The sequence below is a fragment of the Bison bison genome, unplaced genomic scaffold (assembly GCF_000754665.1).
Source record: "Bison bison bison isolate TAMUID 2011002044 unplaced genomic scaffold, Bison_UMD1.0 scf7180017864374, whole genome shotgun sequence".
Taxonomy (NCBI): domain Eukaryota; kingdom Metazoa; phylum Chordata; class Mammalia; order Artiodactyla; family Bovidae; genus Bison; species Bison bison.
Genome location: NW_011494946.1, coordinates 3,415,320 through 3,424,722, shown reverse-complemented (window position 1 = coordinate 3,424,722; position 9,403 = coordinate 3,415,320). Strand labels below are relative to the sequence as shown.

The window sequence follows — 9,403 nt, the reverse complement described above, 5'->3', positions numbered from 1 at the left end:
TCAGCTTCAACATAAGTCCTTCCAATGAACACCCAGGACTGATCTCCTTTAGGATGGACTTGTTGGATCTCCTTGCAGTCTAAGGGACTCTCAAGAGTCTTCTCCAACACCACACTTCAAAAGCATCAATTCTTCGGTGCTCAGCTTTCTTTATAGTCCAACTCTCACATCCACACATGACCACTGGTCATGACTAGACGGACCTTTGTTGACAGAGTAACGTCTCTGCTTTTTAATATGCTGCCTAGGTTAGTCATAACTTTCCTTCCAGGGAGCAAGCATCTTAATTTCATGGCTGCAGTCACTGTCTACAGTGATTTTGGAGCCCCCGAAAATAAAGTCAGCCACTGTTTCCATTGTTTCCCCGTCTATTTGCCATGAACTGATGGGACCAGATGCCATGATCTTAGTTTTTTGAATGTAGAGTTTTAAGCCAGCTTTTTCACTCTCCTCTTTCATCTTCATTAAGAGGCTCTTTAGTTCCTCTTCACTTTCTGCCACTAGAGTGGTGTCATCTGCATATCTCAGGTTGTTGGTATTTCTCCCAGCAATCTTGATTCCAGCTTGTGATTCATCCAGCTCAGGATTTCGCATGATGTGCTCTGCATAGAAGTTAAATAAGCAGGGTGACAATATATAGTTTTGTTATACTCCTTTCCCAATTTTGAACCAGTCTGTTGTTCTATGCCCAGTTCTAACTGTTGCTTTCTGACCTGCATACAGGCTTCTCAGAAAGCAGGCAAAGTGGTCTGGTATTTCCATTTCTGTAAGAATTTTCCAGTTTGCTGTGATCCACACAGTCAAAGGGTTTAGCGTTGTCAATAAAGCAGAAGTAGATGTTTTTCTGGAATTCCCTTGCTTTTTCTATGATTCGATGGATGTTGGCAATTCCATCTCTGGTTCCTCTGCCTTTTCTAAACCCAGCTGGTACATCTGGAAGTTCTCAGTTCACGTAGTGTTGAAACCTAAGTTGAAGAATGTCGATCATTACCTTGCCAGCTAACATGTAAAATGAGTGAAACTGTATGGTAGTTTGAACATTCTTTGGCATTGCCCTTCTTTGGGATTGGAATGAAAACTGACCTTTTCCAGTCCTGGGGCCACTGCTGAGTTTTCCAAGTTTGTTGGCATACTCAGTGCAACACTTTCACAACATCATTTTTTAGGATTTGAAATAGCTCAACTGGAGTTCCATCACTTCCACTACCTCTGTTTGTAGTAATGCTTCCTAAGGTCCACTTGACTTCATACTACAGGATGTCTGATTCTAGGTGAATGACCACACCATCATGGCTATCTGGGTCATGAAGACTTTTTTGGTACAGTTCTTCTGTGTATTGTTGCCCCCTCTTCTCAATATCTTCTGTTTCTGTTAGGTTCTTACCGTTTCTGTACTTTCTTGAGCCCATCTTTGCATGAAATGTTTCCTTGGTATCTCTAATTTTCTTGAAGAAATCTCTAATCTTTCCCATTCTATTATTTTCCTCTAATTCTTTGCATTGTTCATTTAAGAAGCCTTTCATATCTGTCCTTGTTATTGTTTGGAACTTTGCATTCAGTTGGGTATATCTTTCCCTTTCTCCTTTGCATTTCAAGTTGACATAAATTGCAGCAAAATCTTTTTTGACCCACCTCAAAAAGTAATAAAAAACAAAAATAAACAAATGGGACATAATTAAACTTAAAAAAGCTTTTGAACAGCAAAGGAAATTATAAACAAGACAAGAAGAGAACCCTTAGAATGGAAGAAAATAGATGTAAACAAAGTAACTGACAAAGTCATCTCCAAAATATATAAATAGCTCACGTAGCTCTATATCAAAAGCAAACAACCCAATCAATATACGGGCCAGTGACCCAAACAGACATTTCACCAGAGAAGACACACAGAAGGCCAGCACACACCTGAAAGGGTGCTCACTACCACCAGTCATTAGAAAAGTGAAGATCAAAGCTACAGTGAGGAGCCACCTCATACTGGTCAGAGCGGCGGTCGTCAAAAAGTCTACAAACAACAAATGTCGGAGAAGGCGGGAAGAAAAGGGAATTCTACACTGTTGGTGGGAATGCAAATTGGTACAGCCACTATGGAGAACAGTTTGGAGGTTCATCAAAAAACTAATAGAACTACCATATGATCCAGCAATCCCATTCCTGGGCATGTAACCAGAGAATATCATAATTCAAAATGATACATGTACCCCAATTTCACAGCAGCACGATTTACAACAGCCAGGACACGGGAGCAACCTAAATGTCCATCAACAGATAAAGAAGAGGTGGATACATATGTACAGTGGGATATTACTCAGTCATAAAGAGGACCAAAACTGTGCCATTCGCCCAGACAGACCTATAGTCTGTCATACCGAGTGAAGTAAGTCATAAAGAGGAAATATTGCATAACATGACTTACGTGTGGAATCCAGAAAAGTGATACAGGTGAACTTATTTGCAAAGCAGAAACAGAGCCACAGACATAGAGAACAAGCTTAGGGATACCAGGCGGGGAAGGGGAGGTGGGATGGACCGGGAGACTGGGACTGATACAAATACGCTGAGTGCATGCGTGTGTGCTGGGCTGCTTCTGTTGTGAGCGACTCTTTGCGACCCAATGACTGCAGCCTGCTGGGCTCTTCTGTCCATGGGATTCTCCAGGCAAGAGTACTGGAGTGGGTGTCTTCTGCTCCTCCTGCACTGCAGGCAGAGTCTTTACCCACGGAGACACTTGGGAAGCCCACATACACACTCCTGTGTATAAAACAGATAACGAATAGAGACCTGCTGTGGAGCACAGGAACGCTGCTCAGTGCCCTGTGCTGACCTAACGGAGAGCGGAATCTTAAAAGGGGGGGTACGTATAACTGATTCACTTTGTTGTACAGCAGAAACTAACACAATATTGTAAAGCAACTATACTCCAATAAAAATTAATTTAAAAAATAAGACAACTTTATTTCTCGTTTGAAGTGCTGACCTCTATTAGATTTTATCAAGGTGTCAGTGAGTACAATACACACTTAGTTGTACCTGAACAACTGTATCTCGTGTGCACTGCTGAATCTTCTGGCACTCCTCAGACAATTCAGAGACCTGTTCACCAGTGCTTTTTTTAAATTGAAGGTCATGTAATTTGGGAAGAGTTACTTTGCCTGTTGTATGGGCCTTAACTTCCTCATCTTTAAACCAAGGGGTCTGAGGTGTATGACACTGTGCTGCTTTTGGACAGAAAACCCTAGAGTTTCATGACTTGAAGAAAGAGAACATGTGCTTATGAATGTGAGACAAAAGCTGCAGAGCCGCCCACTGTATCAGATAAAGCAATCAAAGTTTAAAATACTCTCAACTGGGCAGCATGAGAAATAAGTGAGAGATAAAATTTAATGGAGATTAAAAAAAGCGTATGCACTTAGGTTAAAATGTTTTACAATTGCACACTATACATAGAATAGTGAGGTGTGGATTAACACTAATTCATATTAAAACAAAACAAAAAAACAACCAAACTCCCAAACGTGAATGCTTTGGTCTGGTCCCCAAGGTTAATCTGAGCCTATGCTGATGTTGGAGAAAAATAAAATTCTGGGGCTGCATTAATTCTAGGCAAGTGAACTTCTAGTTTCCAGTCCAGCATGTAAGAATTTTGGAAGTTTCTACTCTGTCCTAACAACAAATAAAAAGTTGAACAAACTGAAAAAAAAAAAAAATTCAACTTTTTCATAGCTCTTTAAAAGAAGTGAGGTCAAAGGGCAAACTGCTACTCCCAGATTGGAGAGAGTGACAGGTGAATACAGAGCATCATGACCTCCCAGAGCGGAAACCCACAGGAACCAGCGCTGGGACAGGAAGCTGGAACTGCAGCTGAACTGCTAGAGGCTCTGTATGGACAAACCCGGAAGTTACAATCTCCAAGGAGGACCCAGTCACAGGCTCAGTGGCCAACCTAGACTTACGTCAGCTTTACATCCTGGACTTCTGCCAGGCTCTCATGAGAAAGTGTGCTCGGACAGGGGTAGAGGGAAAGGAACTGTCTGAAATACGCCAGAGCATGTTGTTCTCAATGGTCTGCCCTCAGGAGAAACACTGAATCAGAGTCTAACCTGCTGGGAATTGTTCAGAGTCTAACTGACCTGGGGGAAGGGAAGTACCTAATCCTAGCCCTCTCCAGCCTTCCTGTCCTACCCTAAGGTGTCATGTGTTAAATTCAGAGCCCAGAGGCCCTGGCTCACTACAGGACTGAGACCTACTCATAGCACAGCATACTAAAAAGCAGAGACATCATTTTGCCGACAAAGGTCCGTCTAGTCAAAGCTACGTTTTTTACAGTAGTCATGTATGGATGTGAGAGCTGGGCTATAAAGAAAGCTGAGTGCTAAAGAACTGATGCTTTTGAAGTGTGGTGTTGGAGAAGACTCTTGAGAGTCCCTTGGACTGCGAGGAGATCAAACCAGTCAATCCTAAAGGAAATCAGTCCTGAATATTCATTGGAAGGACTGATGCTGAAGCTGAAACTCCAATACTTTGGCCACTTGATGCGAAGAGCTGACTCACTGGAAAAGACCCTGATGCTGGGAAAGATTGAAGGTGGGAGGAGAAGGGGATGACAGAGGATGACGATGGTTGGATGGCATCACCGACTCAATGGACATGAGTTTGAGTAAGCTCCAGGAGTTGGTGATGGACAGGGAGGCCTGGCATGCTGCAGTCCATGGGGTCTCAAAGAGTCGGACACGACTGAGCGACTGAACTGAATTAACCATAGGAGTACAGAATGCTTCCTCTCTCCTCCACATCTTATCACATTACTAAAGGCCTATTTTTGGAGTTCTTTTACCCAGTACAACATGCTCAAGTATCCAAAATAAATAAAGAAAAGATTCACTCAAAAAGCAAGAAGCAAAAAACCATAGTTCGAAGAGAGAGCAAGCAAAGCATCAGAACCAGACTCAGATATAGCAGGGATACTGGAACGATCAAATTATCAGACTGGAAATTTAAAATAACTATGATTAAAATGTCTCTTTGTGACCCCATGGACTATACCCTACCAGGTTCTTCCATCCAAGGGATTTTCCAGGCAAGAATAATGGAGTGGGCTGCCATTTCCTTCTTCAGGAGATCTTCCCAACCCAGGGATTGAACCCGGGTCTCCTGCACTGTAGGCAGAAGCTTTACTGTCTGAGCCACCAGGGACGGTGATTAAAATGTTAAGAACTCTAATGAGTAAAGTAGACAGCAGGCAAGAACAAATAGGAAATATAAGCAGACAGGAGGAAATTCTAAAGAAAAAAAAGAAATGATAGAGATAAAAAATACTGTAACATTAAGAATGTCTTAGACGGGCTTATTATTGATGGACATGGCTGAGGAAAGAATCACTGAGGTTGAGGATATTTCAATAGAAACTCTCCAAATTGAAAAGCAAATAGAAAAAAGACAGAAAAAGCAGAAGAGAATATCCAAGAACTGGAGGACAACTGTAAATGGTCTAACAGCCACACACTGGGAACAGCAGAAGGAGAAAAAAGAAAGGGAGAGAAGCATTTGAAACAACAATGGCTATGAGTGTTCCCAAAGTAATGTCAGACAACCAACCAAAGATCCAGAAAGCTCAGAGAACATCAGGCAATAGAAATGCCAAAAAAATTATACTTAGTCATATCATTTTTAAACTACAGAAAATCACAGGAAAAAAAAAAAAAAACCTGAAAAAAGCCAGAGGGGGAAAAAACAGCTTACATATAAAGGAACAAAAATAAAAACCACATTCAAATTCTCCTCAGAAACCATGCAGGCAGGAGAGAGTGCGGTGAATAAAATGTTTAGAGAAAAAACCAGCGATGTAGAATTCTGTACCCTGTGAAACATCCCTCAAAAGTAAATGTGGTATCTGTATGTATAAATTGCTTCTGATAGTAAACATATTACTATTTGCTGGTAAATGAAGTATATGAGTAGGAACAGGTGAGTGTCTGTGCTGTAGGAGGTAACTGGACAAGTATGGCAGGCGGTTTTGGTGATGCATGAATTTCTGGCAGAATTGAGTTTTGTCTATAAAATGGAGCAGAACAGTAGGGAGACACGCCGATTATGACGGAAGAGGAACGGCTAACGAGGCCGGGGCACAAGTCCACCGACAGAGGAGAGCTGCCCGGAGCAAAAGCAGCGCTTCTGCACGCGGCTTTGAAAACGAGACGAGGTACAAAAGTTACAGAAAGTCACAGGAGACAGAAGGCTATGACCCAGGAAATCCTTCCTAATGATTTAACAGGCTCCACTTAAAATGTAAGCACTCCATTTCTGGGACTGTCTAAGCAGAGCTTAGGAAATCGTGTTCAGACAAGGAGGCTTGCTGGCCGGGGCGAGAGGCAGAGTTCGAGGAGAGCCCCTTCTGCCTCTGTTGACGGCAGGTGCTGGGCTGGGCCAGCCGCCCCCTACATCACAGTCACTATCCTGCCAAGACGCAAGGCGAGGGCCCTTGTGGGATGGTGACCGGACCCAACTGAGCTCGGAGGCCCCTCCCTGGCTGCCCTGCCTCCTGTTTCCACCCTCGGTCTCCATTCTTTTTGCCCTTCCTTCCACCTCTAGGATCACCTTTCCACTGAGACTTTTCTCCCTTCTTTTCCTTTCCTTCCATCAAAATCTCCTTTCTATCATTTTCTCATCTCATTCTACCCACACTTTTTTCCATCAAAAAAAATATATAACTTAGTTTAAAATTACCTTCTTAAGTGCAAGTTGTTGGAAAAAGTAAATATAAACACATGATTTTGGCTTTAGGATAGAAATGATACTCTCTTTGCATCTCTATAATTTCCTAGCCTGCCGTTGTTGACCTACCCAGGATTATGATTCTTATTTACTTCTTTCATGCTTATTATATACATCTATTTTTTATTTAAATATTTAAAACAGTTTTCATGGTTGAAAAATAATACTTTTCAAGATGATTCTAACATTTGAGCTAACGTTTGGGATGTACTCATAAATTCTCTAAGTTAAAGGTTTCAAATTCTATAAAACAAAGTAGTTTCCAACTTTCTTAATTCTTTACCTTTAATGTTGAGTGTATCAAACTTGCTTCAATGAAGGACATCTATACTTAATTCTAATTTGTTTGCCATATCTTGAGGTTTCTGCTATCTCAGAAAATGAACTCTCTCCATATATCATGAAACTCAAGATTTTATAGGTCTTTATAAAAACTACATGATAAAAATTAGCTTGCTATTACTCATTCCTTAGGAGTCTGACTTTCAGGTGAAACATGTTTCCTTTCAGCTGTACAGATGACGATTATTTTGCGTGTGGCATGTAAGTCCTTGTTACTGTGATGGGAAGCAAAAGAAGTGCTTGTCAGGGCCAGAAAAGTTGACCCCGTAAGAGGGTGGACATAAGCTAGACTGTGGGGCTCAGCTAACTGGGTCTGAATATAATTGAGAATATTTAATGTAACAAATAAATTAGCAATTGTGCATAGACTGTGGTTATATAAAAATCATGAGATAACTCCCTAAGACCTATCTGCAGGGATAAAATTCGAGGTTTCTATTCCAGGACAGTCATTTTCAACTAATTTATATTCTGACCCAGTGTCTGAGAGGGATACAAATCTCTCCCGTGAACCATGGCCCACAGGAGTTTCTGGTCTAGGGAAACACAGCAGAACGGAAGAGGATACGATCTTGAGCTGCCACCTGTTGGGGAGCTTTGCCCTGTCTCCTGTCTACCTTCTCTGAGAGTCACTACGTATCTTCACACTTGAAAAAAAATCACATGCAGCTATACTTAAACATATATCAATAATCAACTTTTAAGAGTTCTAAGGAAAAAAGGTACGTTTTAAGAAACTTTCCTTCAAGTTTTAATGAAAGGGAGTCAATAAATATAAACAAATGTATGAAGCCATGTAAAATTCCAAGAAAAAAGTTACATTAAAAAAAAAGTGCAGCCTGGACTTCCCTGGTGGCGCAGTGGATAAGAACATGCCAGCTGATGCAGGGGACAAGGGTTCAGGCGGGTCTGGGAAGATTGCACGTGCTGGGGAGCGCCTCGGCCGTGCGTCACACCACTGAGGTGCGCCCTGGAGTCTGCACGCAGCAACTGCGGCCCGCGCCCAGCGCCTGTGCTCCCCAGCAAGAGAAGCCAGTGCTCCAGAAGCCCTCGCGCCACAGCCAAGAGCAGCCCTGCTCACTGCAACCAGAGGAGCCTCCCAAGGCAACAGGCGTCCAGTGCAGCCAAAACAAAGTGCAGTCCCAGGCAGGGGCAGGCTACACCAGGAAAACAGACAAAGTACAGCCCCAGGCAGCGGCAGGCTACACGCAGGAGAACAGACAAAGTACAGCCCCAGGCAGGGGCGGCTACACGCAGGAGAACAGAGGAGCTTATTTTCTCTCAAATGGAAAACAACCTATAAGACCTGCCTCTTAAAAACTATGCAACAGTATGGAGAGAATGTGAAGACTGAATGAAGAGACAGTCCATGGTCATGGATCTACTAAAGTTTCGGTTCTTTCCAAACTGATCTACAGATTCAATGTAATTCCAATCAAATCCCAATAATTTTTAGAGAAATTGACATGTAGATTCTACAATTTATATGGAAATGCAGAGAACCAAGAATAGCCAAAATAATAAAAAAAAGAAAATCAAGACTTGCTGTGACGCCACATAATGAAGCAAGTGTGGTACTAGCGAAAGCAGAGCGTGTCCAGAAACAGACTCGTATCTTCATGGTCAAAGGATTCTCAGCCAGGGACCCAGTTTAATTCAATGAAGAAAGGAGAGGATTTCACACAACTGGTATCCAACCGCTGGATACTTGTATCGAAAAGCACTGGACCTCGGTTTTTACCTCACCCCACACACTCTGATTTGACGCGGACCACAAATCTAATTCAACTGTTAGCCCCACACCAGTTTTGAGAGGAGTACAGAGTACCTCTGGAACTTTCAGGGTTAACTCAGCGTGCCTGGGCTCCCCAAACCCTGCACACTGCAGTTCAGGACCCGCCCTGCAGGGACAAGTGGGAGGGAACCTCTAGCCCTTGGAATGTCTGTCTGATAACCATGTCTTTGTAGACCCGGGACCTTGAACCACAGCAAGCAGTGCACACTAACAATGGGAATCAGGCTAAAAGTCTGTTTCTGTTTCCTCCTGGGCCCTGCCACGCGGCCTCCATCTGACCAGGGGCCTAGAGACAGACAGCTAATGTCACCACAGGGCTGCTCCCTGCCTGCACGACTGACCTCCAACAGAACCCCGAGGGGACCAAGAGCTGGGGAACGTCCCGAGGCAGCACTTCCTGCGCGCAGCCCTGCAAGGGCCGGCGGACTTAAGCACTCCACTGAGGAAACTCACACCTGGCCCCTCCTGGACTGCGACTTATACTGCTGCCTGCGC

General features: G+C 43.1%; 1 protein-coding gene across 1 annotated transcript in view; it reads right to left on the bottom strand.

Annotated features, from left to right (window-relative positions):
* TBC1D5 (TBC1 domain family, member 5) overlaps positions 1 to 9,403 on the bottom strand; it is a 540,661-nt gene that overhangs the window by 83,391 nt on the left and 447,867 nt on the right. The window lies entirely within an intron of this gene.